An 18,407-nucleotide genomic window follows, 5' to 3' on the forward strand; every position below is an offset into this window, starting at 1 on the left:
ATATTTTAAAGTCAATTTAGCAGTCTCAGGGTCCCTATTTACAACTTTCCATGATGGTGCTCCCTTTACTCGCGTATAGTGTATCCAAGGTTCAATTCCTTCTACCTTGATTGCAGTGTAAGTTGTTAATAACACTTGAAAAGGTCCTTTCCACTTCTCTTGTAAAGGCTCAGAGTTCCAAGTTTTTATGTATACAAGGTCACCCAGTTGATATTGGTGAACTGGTATGTCCAAGGCAAGTGACCTGGTCAGCACAATATATTTTCGGAGAGCATCAAGAGTCTTTCCTAGAGAAATCAAATACAATTTTAAATCTGTTTCCCCTGCAACTTTTATTTCACCCGGAATTTTGGAAGTTTGATATGGTTTCCCATACAAAATTTCATATGGACTTATACCACTTTTAGATTTTGGTTGGAGTCTAATTCTCAGAAGTGCTAATGGCAAAGCTTGTGGCCATTTCATGGACACTTCTTGACATATTTTACTAATTTGTCTCTTCAGGGTCTGATTCATTCTTTCAATCTTTCCACTTGACTGTGGTCTCCAGGGAGTATGTAAGTCCCATTTTATTCCTAAAATTCTACTTACTTGTTGAACTACTTCTGCTATAAAATGTGGTCCTCTATCTGAGGACATACCCAATGGTACCCCAAATCTCAGTATTATTTCTTTTAACAATAGTTTCACCACTTCCCTTGCTTTGTTGGTGTGACATGGAAAGGCTTCAGGCCATCCGGAAAAGGTATCAACTAATACCAATAAATATCTGTATCCATTTTGTCTAGGTAACTCAGAAAAATCAATTTGCCAGTAGTCTCCTGGAGAATTGCCTTGCTTAGTTACCCCTAAAGGTGCTTTTTTCTGATGCAAAGGGTTATTTTTAAGACAAATCGGACATTTTGCTATTACAGATTTGATTATCCCTATCATTCCTATACATAATACAGAGGATTTTAGACTAGATACCATAGCATCAATTCCCCAATGTGTTTGATCGTGTTTTTCTTTTGCTAGCTCTACCATGACTTGAGGGGTTACAATTACCTGCTTTTCTGGTGTTATCCACCATCCTTCTTTATTCTGTGAAGCTTTTAATTGCTCTGCTAATTGGTCATCCAATTTATTATACTTAGGTTTTAAATTTGGAATTTCCAGTTGTTTTACCGGTACCAATGCAAGAATACCTTTTTCTGCCGCCTCCTTTGCAGCTTTATCTGCCAACCGGTTACCTATATTCACAGCCGTTTGTCCAAACTGATGAGCTTTGCAATGCATTACCGCCACTTCTTTTGGTTTCTGCACCGCTTCCAGAAGCTGGAGTATTTCTTCTTTATATTTTATCAGTGATCCTTGAGCAGACAACAATCCTCTTTCTTTCCATATGGCACCATGGGCATGGATTATACCAAACGCATATTTAGAATCGGTCCATATGTTTGGTCTTTTTCCTTCTGCCTTTTTCAGGGCTTGTGTTAATGCCACTAGCTCCACTTTTTGTGCTGAAGTATTTGTCGGGAGTGTTCCGGATTCCAGTACCTCAGTGGTAGTAACAACAGCATATCCAGCCATCCGTCTCCCCTCTTGCATAAAACCGCTTCCATCCGTAAACAACTCCAGGTCAGGATTGGACAAAGGTTCATCTTTTAAATCAGGCCTGCTGGAATAAACTTGTTCAACAGTTAGCAAGCAATCATGTTCTAAAGTGTCCATAAGATTTTCTGTTGTTAAAAACATAGCAGGATTCACCATAGCAGTGGTCTTTAATTCCACATCATCTTGTTCCAACAAGACAATTTGATATTTCAGCATTCTGCTAGGAGATAGCAAATGACCCCCCTTTTGTTCTAAAACAGCCACCACCATATGCGGGACATATACTGTAATCTTTTGTCCCATTGTTAACTTTCGGGCTTCCTGGATCAGCAATACTGTTGCCGCCACAGCCCGTAAACATCCAGGCCATCCTCTACTCACATTATCAAGTTGTTTGGAGAAGTAGCCCACAGGTCTCTTCCAGGTTCCCAGTCGTTGTGTCAGCACTCCAAGTGCTAAACCTTGTCTCTCATGGACAAACAACTCAAAAGGTTTAGTTAAATCAGGTAGGCCTAGTGCAGGGGCCATCATCAAAGCTCTTTAAAGTTCTTTAAATGCTGTTTGGCATTCAAGTGTCCAGATTAAATATTTATCCTTTGATTCTTTCAATGCTTCATATAATGGTTTTACATACAGTCCATAATTCAAAATCCAAAGTCGGCACCATCCAATCATTCCTAAAAAGGTTCTCAATTCCTTTGGGCTGCTGGGCTCAGGGATTTGGCAAATAGCTTCTTTTCTTTCATTATCCAATTGTCTTTGCCCTTGGGATATCTGAAATCCTAAATAATTCACTGCTTCCTTTCCAATTTGAGCCTTGCCTTTAGAAACTCTGTATCCTCCTTGGCCCCAAAAGTTCAATAGGCTAATAGTAATTTCAAAACATTTTTCCTTACTTTCTGCCGCTAGTAAGATATCAACATACTGTAACAGCACTCCTTGATTCTGTCTCTTCCAGAGTTCTAATTCTTTCACCAACTGATTCCCAAATATTGTAGGACTATTTTTAAATCCTTGAGGTAATACAGTCCATGTTAATTGAACTTTTCGTCCTGTCGTAGGACTTTCCCATTCAAAAGCAAATTTATTCTGGCTGTCTTTATCTAGAGGTATGCAGAAAAAGGCATCTTTCGAGTCTAGTACGGTAAACCATTTATGTTCCTCCTTTAAGGCTGTTAGCAACGTGTATGGATTTGCTACTACTGGATATATGTCCTGTACAATTTGATTTATAGCTCTTAAATCCTGGACTATTCAGTATTCTCTACTTCCAGATTTCTTTACTGGCAATATGGGGGTATTATATTCTGATTCACATTCCACCAATAATCCATACTCTAAAAATCTTGTAATCACCCTTCTAATCCTTTTTGGGTTTCCCATTTAATTGGGTATTGTTTTTGTCTTACCGGCCTTGCTCCTGGCTTCAAACTCACTCTTACTGGTTCTGCTAATTTAGATCATCCAGGCACTCCATCTGCCCATACTAAGGGGGTCACAGCATTTTCTACTTCTTCCGGAATCTGGAACTCTTCAAACGTATCCTGTAAAATAAAGGTTCTTGCCTCCACAACTTTTGATTCTGGTACTAATAATTTAATTTCCCCATCTTTAAAAATTATTTCAGCTTCTAATTTACTCAGTAGATCCTGTCCCAGCAGAGGCAATGGACATTCTGGCATATACAAAAATTGGTGAGTTACCCACTGTTTTCACAGTTTGAATTTTAAAGGCTTTAGAAATGGCCGATTTTCTTTTTGCCCTGTTGCACCAACAACATTTACAGATTCATGACTCAATTTTCCTTTACACATGTTTAACACCGAATACGTAGCTCTTGTATCTACTAAAAATTCTATTTCTTCATCCCCTAGCTTCAATGTAACCAGGGGTTCAGCTAGGGTTGATTCCCCCGGTCCCCTTCACACCTCTTCATCCAAGGTCATCAATTTTACTGCCTGCAGTGAAGGATCTAATTTGGGACAATCTTTCTTCCAGTGCCCTCGTCCTCTGCATACTGCACATTGATCATCTGCTAATTTAAACACTCTTCTCCTATCATCCGAATTTATTCCTCGGCCTCTTCCTCTGCCCCTTGAGTTATTTCCAGCCAAAACTGCTAATAATTTTCCATCCCTTTGAGCTTGTCTCATTTCCTTGTCTTTTTCCCTATTTTTTTACACTGTCCAGGCTATTTCAAGCATTTTTCCCAGATCTCTGGACTCAGCTCCTTCCAGTTTCTGTAATTTCTTCCTAATATCTGGGGCCGATTGGCCCATAAATATAGAGGCCAATTGCACAGCTTCTTCTGGCTTTTCTGGATCCAAATTAGTATATTTTCTGGCAGTCACCTTCAGTCTTTCCGTAAAGGCTGAAGGAGACTAATTTAATTCTTGCCTTACCTCATAAAGTTTTGACCAGTTTATAGCTTTTGGCATAGCATGCCTTACTCCAAATAGAATCCACTTTTGATACCGAGTTAACATTGCCCTTCCTCCTGGTTGGTTCGGATCCCACCTAGGATTGGTGGATGGAAAATTTTGATCAATCGTTCCTTGCAAATCTCCGCTTGCATGTGCTCCCTCCACTTGTTTCCTAGCAGTATGTATTACCATCTTTTTCTCAGTATCATCCAATAGAGTGTCCAATATTACTTGTAGATCATTCCAATCAGGATCTTGTGTTCTAACTATTGTTTCAACTACTTTTTCTACCCTTTCAGGGCCCTCCCGATAGATACCTGCAGTTTCTTTCCATGACCTTAAATCAGTAATTGAGAAAGGGACCCTTACCACTACTGGGCCATCATTTCCTACAGCCTCTCGAAGATGGGCTTGTAGAAATGCGGGCCCAGCTCCTCCTGTTCTCCCTCGAGTTCGTCCGAAATTGGACTAAACCCCCTTGCTCCCTCCTCCAAGGGAGGAGCAGAAGCACTCTCTTCCAGATCTCCCCATTTTCACCAGGGTGCAACTAATAAGTCTATATCTTCTTCTTCTGCTTTTTCCTTCAAAGACTTTTTCTCCAAATCACTATTGGAACTTCCCCTATTCTCATCTCTTTTTAAAGCCAACATTGTTATACTTTTTGAACTTTCATGTGGATATATTCCACACTGTTCATGTCATTCTGGATGGTTTCGCAGTGTAAAGAATAAATCCACATAAGCCATTTGATCCCATTTTCCTTTCCGTTTGCAAAACAGCATGTCGTGGTTTAGCCAGCAACCAAGCACCACGCAGCCGCTTGCTCACTCCCCCCTGGTGGGACAGGGGAGAGAATCGGAAGAGTAGAAGTGAGGTGACTCATGGTTTGAGATAAAGACAGTTTAATAGGTAAAGCAAAAGCTGCGCACAGAAGCAAAGAAAAACAAGGAATTCATTCACTACTTCCCATGGGCAGGCAGGTGTTCTGCCGTCTCTGGAAGCGGTGTAGAAACCAAAAGAAGTGGCGGTAATGCATTGCAAAGCTCATCAGTTTTAGGTTATTGTGCCCAAGTCATGTTTGCAGCCACAGTTCCCCCACAGTGAAGATCTTCCACTGCATCTCTAGCCAGTCTGTGAAAATCCAGTTCCTGTCACCAAGCTGTTTATTAGTTTCATATCATCTGATGTGGGAACTGGATGCCACAAAGTAACCCCATCCCTCCCTTTCTAGTCTATACAGGATTCACGCATGCAACATTTAATGTTAATTTGAAGTAAGAAATCTCTGCCATACATAGGCTGGAACAATTTTCATTTCAGAGAGTAATTATTCAGCCAGCATAAAAGCCAAATGTAAAAAGGGATGGCTCGGTAAGCAGGCTCAGCAGGGCAGCAGCACTCTGCACTGCTACCTGAATGCTGGTGGGAGCACCCTCAAAACAGGCAGGTGCTGATTATGGCATGCATGACAGAGGTGGAAGATGCATTTTTACAGTAGAAATAGCAGTCATGCATTGGTGTCTTTGAAATGCTTTCTGAACATTAAGGATTAATTCAGGCCTTTCTGATCCCTTCCTCTGTGACCTCTGAAAATGGGCAAAGCAAAATGCAAATAGGGCAACAAAACCAAAGCATGAGGCAGAGACAGGGAGTTACTGCAGTGTAACCCTCATCATCACCACAGAAAGTGCCTCTGGGGTTACCTTGACACATTCAGGGCTAGCAGGATATATGGAGGTCTTCTGAGCAAAGGGAGCAGCCACATACATAACTCTGGTGTACTTCCTGGGGAGGTCTATGGTTCCGGCAGCACATCCTCTCACCCTAGGGGGACAGGAAACCTGGTTTCAGAATTAAATGCTAAAAAAACATAAACGATACATCCATGAGAATCAGCCTTACCCCAAGCACTCAACTGTTTTGCATCCCACAGATCTCTAGATGGGAGGTCCTATGTCTTTTCAATGTTTCAAAATACATCCCAAAGGTGTTTTTTGTGGGACTTTAATCTTACTCGAATATGTTCCCATCTCTCAATTGACTAGTAGTTGTGATTGTGCACAAAGGAACTCCAGTCAAAGGAACTCCAGTTCTCGTTAGAGCTCCCTCCGGGATTTCCCTTTCCTTGGAAATCCCCCTCTGGGATTCTAGCCCCCTGCTAGATATCCCTTACCCTTGGGCCCCGCTCCACAGGCTTTCACCTAGCAGAGACTTACCAAACGAGGTACCTCTTAGCCCCAACCCTGCGTAGCTTTCGCTGCGCCTTATGGGCAGGCTTGTGGGTCTCCAACCCACTATACTTAAATTCCTTAAAAAGAATGACTTATTTACCTCAATCCAGGGGATCTTGCTCAGAATTCTCCGGTCCGGGGATCGGAAGCTCTCCCCGAGAATACCTCGGTGCCGGCTGGAGGTCCCACGATCCCACGGATCCGTTGAGATTCAAAAGCAGGGTCCCATCTGGGTCGCCAAAACTGTTACCGAAAAATGCAGTAAAACAACTCTTTAACACCAATTTAGTATTAAAGAGCAGGCATTCTTTATTCACGGCGCCGGATGCACGGGGGTTCGCTCCTCCTAACGTGCATACCTTACATCACTCTTCTCACACAATTTATAGATCAAAAATTTACATATTCATTATTGTCTTTTTGCTGATTGGTACAAACTTGCTCACTCCATATGTAAATTACTGCGCAGACTCAGTTGTCCTCCTCCATTGTTCTCTTTTGAGTAGGTGGTATTACTTGGGTCGGTGGCCCGTGAGTCGGTGGTCGCGATCTCCCCTGCCGGAATTACCTTTTACCTACTGGGCTCTCAGTCTTGGCAATCCTGGCCAGTTTTCTCAGTCCACTACATGAAACCACACTTTATCATTCTCTTTGACAGAAATGCATTCCTCTACTGACAAAACACATTGTCTATATAAATGATCACCTAGATACTAAAACACAAGTCGTTTTGGTCACAACGCAGATCAACGGATACACTGATTTGTACACTCCATGTTCTCATATAACAACATTTCTAGCTGATTTGGTTACATTTTATTGCTTTTTGGTCACAGTATGTCTGCGTTTATACATTCCATCTCCTGAACATCTCTCTTGATTATCACATATGGAATCATGGGATCAAAATATCTACCTTGTTTTAAATTGAATTTTGATGAATTTGTGGGCAGGCAATGTTACATGGCTGTTCATCCACTTCAGAGATAAAATCTCTAGATTTCAGTTCCTGCTTCAAGCTATGTTTGTGTGTTTGCATTAATTGACTGATATAAATATGTAAGTGTACATTGGAGTAGAGGCCAAAACACAGCTGTGTATCTAAATCACAAAACAACAGAATGCTATTTTTATCTCAGAATCTTAAATTGTTTTCCACTTAGCAATACAATTTTAAGCAAAGGAAAAGACCATAGTGTCTCCATATGGCCCCATCCTGAGAGCTTTTTACAGGGCCAACTTTCTCCTCCAGGGCAGGTGCATCCTGTGCAACTGTGTAATGTAAGGTACTTTCCTTCTGCTTTATCCAAGAATCAGTCAAAGGGCGAGCAGCACCCTTTTGCTGGCAAAATGAATGTGGCAGAACAGCAGCCATTTACAAATATCTGTCTCTTCCAGAGAGAGCAGGGTACTTTGTGACCAGACAGGCAGTCACCGCTGGATTACCCTGTGATGAGTTCTTGCAGGAAGCCTGGGAGTGGAAAGTTACACATTGACTGAAATTTCATTTGAATATTATTTGAATAGTTTTGAATACTGTAGAAACTGGTAGAAATTTTGTGCTGTTCATAGATATAATGAATGTATTCAGCTGTCTTAGGTACTCGTTACAAAATGTAGATTTGTATGTATTAATAATAATTCTTTTGAAGTAGTCATCAAAAACAGTAGACATGAACTCTGTAGGGAGGTTAAAGTGACTTAAGTTTCTAAGTCTGTAGGATCAGGGCTTCAGATATGTAGAGGAGAGGAAAAAAATAGTCTGAATGGGCAGCAGGTGCATCTATGTGACTGATACACACTGAAACAATGGCTACACTGGTTACCAGGCTCAGGCAGATCTTGTGTACATTTGTACAGGCACATGCATGCCATGTGCATGCGGCACAACAAACACTGTACTGGTTGTCAAGTTTCATTCATGCATAAAACAGGTTTGCAGGGAAATTATACTGTAAATTATAATGAATAGGTTAGTAAATATAATACTTTAAATATTATTAAATAAACTGAATAAAGTCCCAGAGAGAACGAGAAGACATTTAAAAGGTTTGTAAAAAATGCTATTAAGAGAGGCTGAGGGAATTGGGTTTGTTTAAGGTGCAAGAAAGACGACTGCAAAACAGCCACAGTCTATCCATATAGCAAGGCAATTATAAAAAAGGAAGGTGATCAATAGTTTTCTGTTCTGTATGGGAAAGGAGCAAGAAAAAAAAATCATCTTTTGTTGCAGAGAAGGCTTGAATCAAATAGTAGGAGGTACCTCTAACTGGAGTGAAAACACTGGATGTGGTCAACTGCAGATTTTCACAGCCATGTCAGTTTTCGAGAGCAGGTTGGACAAACATCTGTCAAAGATAATGTTGGTTCTACCTGATCTTGCCTCTGCACAGGCACTTAGGCTGTACAGATCTCTCTGAAGCCCCCATTGCTGTGATACAAGTCTAGCCTGAGCTTAGTAGAATGTAAGGACATGGCAAAAATCAGAAGGGAGTGAGATGTGGGGAGTAAATGAAATGGGATAAAATGCAGCGTGGATTCACTAGATGTAGATCAAGCCAAACCTGCTGTATCATTTTCTTTCTAAATATAACTAATTTTCTTGACAAAAACAATTTACTAGGTCTCATTTATTTGTTATTCAGTCTAGTGTTTGGTATGATGTTTTGAAAAAAATTATTAACTGAACTGAAAAAGATGGGTTTGTACAGAACTGCTCAGGACTTTGAGGAACTGGTTAAAAGAAAGAGAAGAGTAACATTGAAGAGAGGGTTACTAGTAAAGTTCTTCACTTGAGACAAGTCTTAATAATTCTATTAATGACTGATATAAAAATAAGTCAGGTACTGCTTAAATGCAATGACATTCATTTGTGCAAAGTGCAAAGTCATTGCACTTAAGGACTAATAACAAGAATTTTTGCTATAAACTGGGAGATAATTATTTGAAAATGTTTAAAGGATGACTGCATATATAGAGAATGAGATGGTAGTAAAGCAGTAAATGAGATTTTGGGATGTGTCAGTGAGGTATTTGGTAACTATTGGGAAGAATTAATGATTTTGTGCATCCTTAACTTCATCTGAAATACCATTAGCAATTCTGGTCACTTATATGCAAGAAGAGTAAGGGCTCAAGTGCAGAAGAGGACTGCAAAAGATTTACTTTTAGTCCATCAGAAAGAAGGCTGAGAGGGAATACTATAACTGAACGCGAAACCCAAGAGCTACTTACGTGCTAGAAAGTATCTGGAATAAGGACAAATGTATACAAAATAGCTTTATAAAAGTAGGAAATTAAAAGGAAATTCCTAAGGATAGGTTAATAAACAGCTTCCCAATTATAGTGATGGAGGTAAAAAGCAAAATCCTAGTTGCGTTTAAAATGGAGCTTGGTAAATTCATCACAGGAGATGTACGATGTAGTACCGATGATAACAGGGCATCTGCCTCACAGGCTGTGCTGGTTTTGGCTGAGAAGGGGTTAATTCTCCTCCCTGTGTGTGGGGGGGGTCGGCTACCTATTCAGCTTCCCGCTCTTTGCCGCGTTGGTGGGAGGCTGGGAGGGGCAGGGCCACGGCGGGGGCAGCTGATCCCGACCGGCCAATGGCATGTTCATTCCATACCATGTGACACCATGACCAGTATATTAAGGGGGGGGGGGCATTTGGCGCCTCGGGAGCGACGCGGTGTCGGGTTGGTGGGCGGCTGTGTTGCGTGCGGTTTGTTTCGGCGGTTCGTTCCCCTCCCCCCTCCTTACCCACACCCCCCAGGTTTTGCGCCTCTCGTTGTTCTCCTTTCCGTTGCATTTTTGTTGTTTCTTTTCATTTTAATTATTAAACTGTTCTTATCTCAACCCACGAGCGTTACCCTTCTGATTCCCTCCCCCATCTACCGGTGGGGGAGTGAGTGAGTGACTGTGCGGGGCTGAGCTGCCGGCTAAACCATGACACAGGCTCTTGCCTTCTTGCAGTAATAAACATACATGTCTTTTACTTTCACATGCTGCTGTGGTAATTGGGGACATGAGAACTGCCATCCTGGATCAGACCTCCAGGTAATTTCATTTGATAATTTGATTTTTGGCAACAACAGCAAGCCAAAGCTTTAGGGAAAGTGCAAAACTGCTAAAAAAGGTGTGTGATATAGCACGCCCCAGGTGGATTTTCCTCCTACTCATCACACAAATACTGATGGGTGCCCTGAGGCATGAGAATTTCTGTCCCTTTTAAAAGTTCATATATTAATTTATCTGATCGCAGAATCACTGAATGGTAGGGGTTGGAAGGGACCTTTGGAGATCATCTTGTCCAATCCCCCTACTTGAGCAGGGGGCACAAGACCCCGTCCAAGTGGGTTTTGAATGTCTCCACCAGGGAAGGAGACTCCACAACCTCTCCGGGCAGCCTGTTCCACTGCTCTGTCACCCTCACAGGAAAGAAGTTTTTTCTCATGTTTAGCTGGAACGTCCTATGTTCCAACTTGTGCCCATTGCCCCTTGTCCTGTCATTGGGCACTACTGAAAAGAGTCCAGTCCCATTGTCCTGACACCCACCCTTTAGATATTTATAGGTATGATGAGATCCCACCTCAGTCTTCTCTTGTCCAGGCTGAACAAACCCAGGTCTCTCAGCCTTTCTTCATAAGGGAGATGCTCCAGTTGCCTGATCATCTTCGTAGCTCTCTGCTGGACTTGCTCGAGCAGTTCCCTGTCCTTCTTAAACTGGGGGACCCAAAACTGGACACGGTACACCAAATGCGGTCTCACCAGGGCAGAGTAGAGGGGGAGGATAACCTCTCTCGACCTGCTGGACACACTCCTTTTAATGCAGCCCAGGATGCTGTTGGGCTTCTTGGCCACAAGGGCACATTGTTGGCTCATAGTCAACTTCTTGTCCACCAGCACTCCCAGGTCCTTCTCAACAGAGCCGCTTTCCAGTAGTTCAGCCCCCAGCCTGTACCGGTGCATGGGGTTGTTCCTCCCCAGGTGCAGGACCTTGCACTTGCTCTTGTTGAATTTCATCGGGTTCCCCTCGGCCCAGCTCTCCCGCCTGTCCAGGTCTTGCTGGATGGCAGTGCAGCCTTCTGGTGTATCAGCCACTCCTCCCAGCTTGGTATCATCAGCAAACTTGCTGAGTTTACACTCTGTCCCTTTGTCCAGGTCATTGATGAATATATTGAACAGGGCTGGACCCAGTACAGACCCCTGGGGAACACCACTAGTGACAGGCCTCCATCCAGACTCTGCTCCATTGATCATGACCCTCTGAGTTCTGTTGTTGAGCCAGTTCTCTATCCACCTCACTGGCCACTCATCCAACCCACACTTCCTTAGGTATGGATGTTCTCATTCTGTTTATAAACATGGAAACTCTTCTGGATTCTGCTGAAAGCTTTGCTTCAATGTAATCTGAAGCAACTAACTGTAATGTGTGAATTTTCAGCTGCTCATTTCATGGACTGCCACTTTCCGCCTTCATTTGAAGGGAACATAAATGGCACATCTTCTTTCCGCTTAATGGAGATCTTGGCCACTTAATGTCTTCTTTAATATCATTCCAACTAATCCTAATCCTTCTATGCTCCTTTCATCTGGAAAGTTTTCCATGCCTCTCATGTAATTCCTCTTGCCTTTCTTGGAATACCCTTTTGCTGTTGCATAATTTTTTAAATGATGTGGCCAAATATGAACAGCAAGCAGTTGCCATTTACTCCATTGGAAAAAATGTTGAAAGAGATATTAAATCCTGAAATCGGAATAATAAAAAGTGAAGAGCAAGGCACATAAAATCCTAGATGAATTTCCACATATCACTTTTACTGAGTGCCATGTCTAAAGGTAACTGTTACTCCAGAAAATCTGTAATTTGATTAGTTTTTAAAAATAGGGCGATTATGTAGCATAGTAGTTATTTCACTTGTCATCTATCAGAGCTGTTCTTCTTTCACAATGTGTGTACACATGGGGAAGACCCATGGCAAGGCGATTCTTTTGAGTATTCATTGACAACCCTATACTTTTCAGTTTTTTTGTTACACTTGAAAGGTAAGCAGAATTCAGATCAAAATGCTGATTTAAATAATTTTCAGGGAAAAATACTAGAGAAGACCACATGCTCTCAATCTGAAACAGTGAAGTTTCACATGGTGTTCAGGCTTCGTGTGTACCATCCAAACGGGAAGCTTGAAGAAAAACTCATGTTGCTGAAAATGTTTCTATTTAGGACCACTAGATGTCAGACTGAATGAAGAATTCTCACTGCCTGATTTGGGGTGAATTTCATCCTCAAATAGGGATTACCGCAAAGCCTGTGAATCCACTTGAGGAAAGGAGAAGGAAACAAGGTCACAGTCCTTGGACTGACTTTCTCTGCAGTACTGTATGCCACATCTATCGCTCATTCTTTCTCTGCTTTTTCTCTGTATGGTGAGCTCTGCCCTTACGAAGGTTGAAATTAGATATTGTAGGGACAGTGCATCTTCTGGACAAAAGCACTCTGCTTGAAAGGTCTTTAAATATCATCAATTCAGTGCAGCTTTTAGATGTAAAATGTCTACTGCACATGAGCTAACAAATTCTGTGTTGCTTCTTGTCTCAACCAGTTTCATGACATGAGGAGAGATGGCCACTGCCCAGTCTATGAGAGGCACTTCAAGGAGCCCCCTTGCTTAACAGGAAATGTACATCAGTGTACAAAAAAATGCCAACCCTAGCTCCAGAGAGCAATAGGCAGGAGGGAAAACTGAGTAAAGAAGGAGAGAGATGAAAATGAACAGAGCTGCTATCCTTTACAATTTGCTATATGTATGTAATTTATTCTGTGATGTCAGCTGAAGGAATGTTTAATGTTGGCAGAAGTAGCTAATTGGACCAATGAATGATGACCCCATGATTGGGTTATAACTATTTACAACCCTGACCTGTTAAGGGAAGGAGATAATGAGTCTTGTATTGCTTCATGCTTGGCACACTGGCTAGAATAGAGACATCATATTATATCTGAAGCCCCCAGGATTTTATTACTAATGATATTTGTGGCTGTCATGAATTTTCCCAAATATATACATTAGAGAGGTTCAGAATCCACTCATAAGTCTGATTTGACATATGGTACAAAACTTTTGAATATTTTTTTTAGAACTGCTTTTCAACAGAATAAAAACTTATAATTCTCAGTGCCTCACAGAAGAAAGGAAAAACTTAGCAACTTCATAGCATGCCATTTCTAAATGCCTGTCATGGTTCAGCCCCAGTCGGCAACTAAACACCGCGCAGCTGCTTGCTCGCTCCCACCACCACTGTGGGACAGGGGAGAGAATCGGAAGAGCAAAGGCACAAAAAACAACTTGTGGGTTGAGATAAGAACAGTTAAATAATTACAATAAAATAATAATTATAATAATGATCATGATAATAACAATAATGATAATATAATAAAAAGGAAAAGGGAAAAAAACAGAAACACAAATGATACAAATGCTCACCACCCGCTGACCGATGCTGCCCATCCCTGAACCACGATTGCCGCTTCCCTCCCCTGGCCAGCTCCTCCCAGTTAACATACTGGGCATGACGTTACATGATAATGAATATCGCTTTGGCCAGTTTGAATCAGCTCTCTTAGCTGTGCCCCCTCCCCTCCCGGCTTCCTGTGCACCCAGCAGAGCATGGGAAGCTAGAAAAGGCCTTGACTAGTACAAGCACTACCCAGCAACAACTAAAACGTTGGTGTGTTATCAACATTGTTTTCATACTAAGTCCAAAGCACAGCACTATGCCAGCTGCAGTGAAGAAAATGAACTCTATCCCAGCTAAAACCATGACATCCAGGCACCAGAGCAGAGATTCCCCTGCAGCCTGTGGTAAAGATCATGGTGAGGCAGGTTGTCCACCCTGCAGCCCATGGAGGACCCCACACTAGAGCAGGTGGATGCGCCCGAAGGAGGCTGTGACCCCATGGAGAAAGGAGCCCATGCTGGACCAGGTTTGCTGGCAGGACTTGTGACCCCGTAGGGAAACCGTGCTGGAGCAGTCTGTTCCTGAAGGACTGCAACCCATGGAAAGGACCCATGCTGGAGCAGTATGTGAAGAACTGCAGCCCATGGGAAGGGCCTACGTTGGAGAAGTTCATGTCTCCCGGGGGAGGGACCCTGCATTGGAGCAGGGGAGGAGTGTGAGGAGGAAGGAGCAGCAGAGACAAGGTGTGATGAACTCATCACAACCCACATTCCCTGTCCCCCTGTCCCGCTCAGGAGGGGAGGAGGTAGAGAAATCAGGAGTGAATTTTGAGCCCAGGTAGAAGGGAGGGGTGGGGGAAGGTGTTTTAAGAATTTGGTTTTATTTCTCATTATCCTACTCTGATTTGATTGGCAATAAATTAATTTCCTCGAGTTGAGTCTGTTTTGCCCATGATGGTAAATGGTGAGTGATCTCTCCCTGTTCTTATCTCAACCCACGAGTCTTTCATTATATTTTCTCTTCTCTGTCCAGCTGAGGAGGGGGAGTGATAGAGTGGCTTAGTGGGCACCTGGCATCTAGCCAAGGTCAGCCCACCACACTAACCAAAGATTAAAAAAACATAAAACATTTGCACAAGAACATTTTAAATGATAATTTGTTAATTGACTAATTAGCTTTGTCTTAAAAATTTTTAAACTGAGCTCTTCAGTGATTGATACTGACAGCAGTTTCATGAACAGATGATGAATTACTTTACCAAGTTGCTGTCTGTCTTTATCTATTGTTGCTCTCTCCAGTCAGAGGAGTCAGATGAATCTGGGAAGAAATCTATTTTCTGGAGTTTTTGTTTTCACATTCCTAATAATTCCCCAAGTTCTTTAAGAGACTATTACATAAAGTGGCAGAAACATCACAATGACAAAAGCAGTATTTGAAGAAAGTACTTGTACATGAACTGAAGTCGCTGTGCTTCAAACTTTGAGCTTTCTGTGCATGAGTGGACTGGCTGGAAAACAGCAGTGTGCAGCTGTACAGATTTGTATTGGTACTTACCAGACTGCTCTGAAAGGAAGTTGGATTTGCTGAAATTAATTAAGGAATAGAAAAACAGGAGATGAGATGATGTGACATTTTGTTCACTATTTCACCTGGCCTTTCTTGCATTGCCTGAACTGCAAAATGGTACTTACTGGGAGATCTAGGAAGCAGGTCTTGCTGGTCCAGGTCCAGAAGAGAGGTCTGTGTCTAGGGGAGCCATGTCAGTTTTGTAAAAGCTTACCTGGCAGCCTTTCACCCATTCAGTCTTGTGAGTTCCTTCTGGAATTTGGTGCCATTGGCAAAGAATTTAACTACCTGAAAGAGCATAATGTTATCTGCACACTTTAGCGATTTCACTGTGAACTCCCTTCTCCAGGTGATTGACAAAGGTGTTGAATAAAACTGGTCCCAGCACCAGTTTCTAGGGGGACTCACTGTGGACACTTCTTCATCCTGAAAAATGCCAGTTAAGTCCTACCATTTGTTTCTTATCTTTTAACAAGCTTAAAATCCATAAAAGGACCTATCCTGCAGTCCATGTTTATTTTCTGCATTAACCTTTGGTGCAAGACATTGTCAATGGCTTTTTGAAAATCCAAATATATTGCATCCACTGGTTTCCTTACTAGTGCACTTATACAAGTCCAGCAGGACCATGAGGCAGGATTTCCCTTTGCAGAAACCATGTCAGCTCCTTTGCAACACACTGTGTTTAGCCATGTGGTGAGTGGGTTTATGCTATTATCTTACCATGGCAGGAAGTCAGAATTGCTGCTCTGTAGTTTCCAGTATCCCCCCTAGCACCCTTTTACTCTTCCAATACTGTCTCCCTTGTGTCCAGAGCCGAGCATATTTCTGGAGCATGCTTTACCCACCAGACTAAAGTATACTCTGAAAAGTCATGAATCAAAGGGAAAGAAGGAACAAGCAAATCTTGACTCTGCAGTTTATTGATTAGTGCTCTGAAATAGAAGAGTTGCTTTGGGTTGGCAGTAAACAAAGTCCTACCCATGTTGCTGGAATTATTTTCACAATTTTATAACTCTACATATTTTTAGCAGATGATGCACTTTTTGACAGTGGTGGAGTTTCATGATGGTTCAGTAGTTGCCAAACTGTGAAAACCTTAATGCAGTTTGATGAGGACATTCATAGAATCATAGAATGTCATGAGTTGGAAGGGAACCACAAGGATCATCAAGTCCAACTCCTGTCCCTGCACAGGACAACCCCAGATGCACACCATGTCTCTGAGGGCGTTATCCAAGTGTTTCTTGAATATCATCAGGCTTGGTGCCATGACTGCCTCCCTGGGGAGCCTGTTCCAGTGCTCCACCACCCTCTGGGTGAAGAACCTTATCCTAATATTCAACCTAAACCTCCCCTGGCACATCTTCCTGCCATTTCTCGGGTCCTGTCATTGGTCACCAGAGAGAAGAGATCAGCACCTGCCCCTACTCCTCCCCCACTTGTGAGGAAGCTGTAGACTGCAATGAGGCCTCCCTCAATCTCCTCTTCTCCGGACTGAACAAACCAAGTGACTTTAGCCGCTCCTCATACGGCTTCCCCTCTAAACCCTTCACCAACTTTGTGGCCCTTCTCTGGACACTCTCTAGTAGCTTTATATTCTTAATATACTGTGGTGCCCAAAACTGCACACAGTACTCAAGGTGAGGCTGCACCAGCACCAAGTAGAGCGGGACAATCACCTCCCTCGACTGGCTAGCAATACAGTGCTCAATGCACCCCAGGACATGGTTGGCCCTCTTGGCTGCCAGGGCACACTGTTGGCTCATGCTCAACTTGCCAGTGACCAGAACCCCCAGGTCCCTCTCTGCAGAGCTGCTCTCCAGCCTCTTGTTCCCCAGCCTGTATGTACAGCCAGGGTTGCCGTGCCCCAGGTGTAAAATCCGGCACTTGCCCTTCTTAAACTTCATACAGTTGGTGATTGCCCAGCTCTTCAGTCTGTCCAGATCCCTCTGCGGGGCCTCTCTGCTCTCAAGAGTGTCAACAGGTACTCCCAATTTTGTGTCATCAGCAAACTTAATTAGCATTCTTTCCAGTTCTGCATCCAAATCATCCAAGTCCTGTTAGGCAGGACTTTCCCCTTGTGAACCCATGCTGGCTAGGACCAATGACTGCGTTGTCTTTCAGATGTTTTTCAATAACTCCCAGAATAATCTTCTCCATAATTTTGCCAGGCACAGAAGTGAGACTGACAGGCCTACAGTTCCCAGGGTCATCCCTGTTGCCCTTCTTGAAGATTGGGACAACGTTTGCCAGCTTCCAGTCATCTGGGACCTCTCCAGATTCCCAAGAGCATTGAAAAATCATTGAGAGAGGACTCGCTATGACATCAGCCAACACTTGAAGTACCCTCAGATCAATCCCATCAGGCTCCATCAACTTATAGGGCTCTAGCTCGAGCAGCAAGTCCTGCACAAGTTCAGGGTTGATTGGGAGTTTATCATTCCCACAGTCATGGTTCTCTAGGCCAGGGCTCTGGGGGTCCCAGAGCCCACCATCGGTGTCGAAGACCGAGGCAAAGAAAGCATGAAATGTCTCTGCCTTGTCTATGTCCCTGTTTGTGAGGTGACCATTCTCATCAAGCAACAGGCCAATGTTATTTCTGGCTTCCCTTTTGCCATTAATGTATTTTAAAAAGCCCTTCTTAGTGTCCCTCACTGCACTGGCCAGCTTCAACTCTAATTGAGCTTTGGCTGCATGGATTTCCTCCCTGCAGTGGCAAGCAGCATCCCTGTAATCCTCCCATGTTGCCTGACCTTGCTTCCACTGGCCATATACTTTCTTTTATCTCTCCTTATTACTAGAAGAATATCCTTGGCCAGCCAAGCCAGCCTTATGCCTCACCTGCTTAACTTCCTACACTTTGGAATTGCCTGCTCCTGTGCTTTTAGGAGGTGGTACTTAAAAAGTGACCAGCACTGATGGACCCCAGCACCTTCAAAAGCTTTTTCCCAGGGGACCTTACTAAGCAGTTCCCTGATCAACCAATACAACCTCACCAACCACACCCCCCCCCCCCATCCCATCCTTTGACATAATACACAGATATCATACCCTTAGTCTATGGACCTTCACTGTAAAATGTCCATAAAAATATCCACTGAGTTCACCCAGTCCATGACTCCAGGCTCCA

The 18,407-nt window shown here is 42.9% G+C and overlaps 1 long non-coding RNA gene across 1 annotated transcript in view; it reads right to left on the bottom strand.

Annotated features, from left to right (window-relative positions):
* Positions 1-206: 206 nt before the first annotated feature.
* The window catches only part of LOC142049441 (uncharacterized), a 71,980-nt gene continuing 53,779 nt past the window's right edge, over positions 207-18,407 (bottom strand). The window contains exon 3 of the long non-coding RNA XR_012657719.1: positions 207-287. This is a non-coding gene — a long non-coding RNA (uncharacterized LOC142049441). The remainder of the gene's footprint in view (positions 288-18,407) is intronic.

The sequence above is a fragment of the Phalacrocorax aristotelis genome, chromosome W (genome assembly GCF_949628215.1).
Source record: "Phalacrocorax aristotelis chromosome W, bGulAri2.1, whole genome shotgun sequence".
Classification (NCBI taxonomy): domain Eukaryota; kingdom Metazoa; phylum Chordata; class Aves; order Suliformes; family Phalacrocoracidae; genus Phalacrocorax; species Phalacrocorax aristotelis.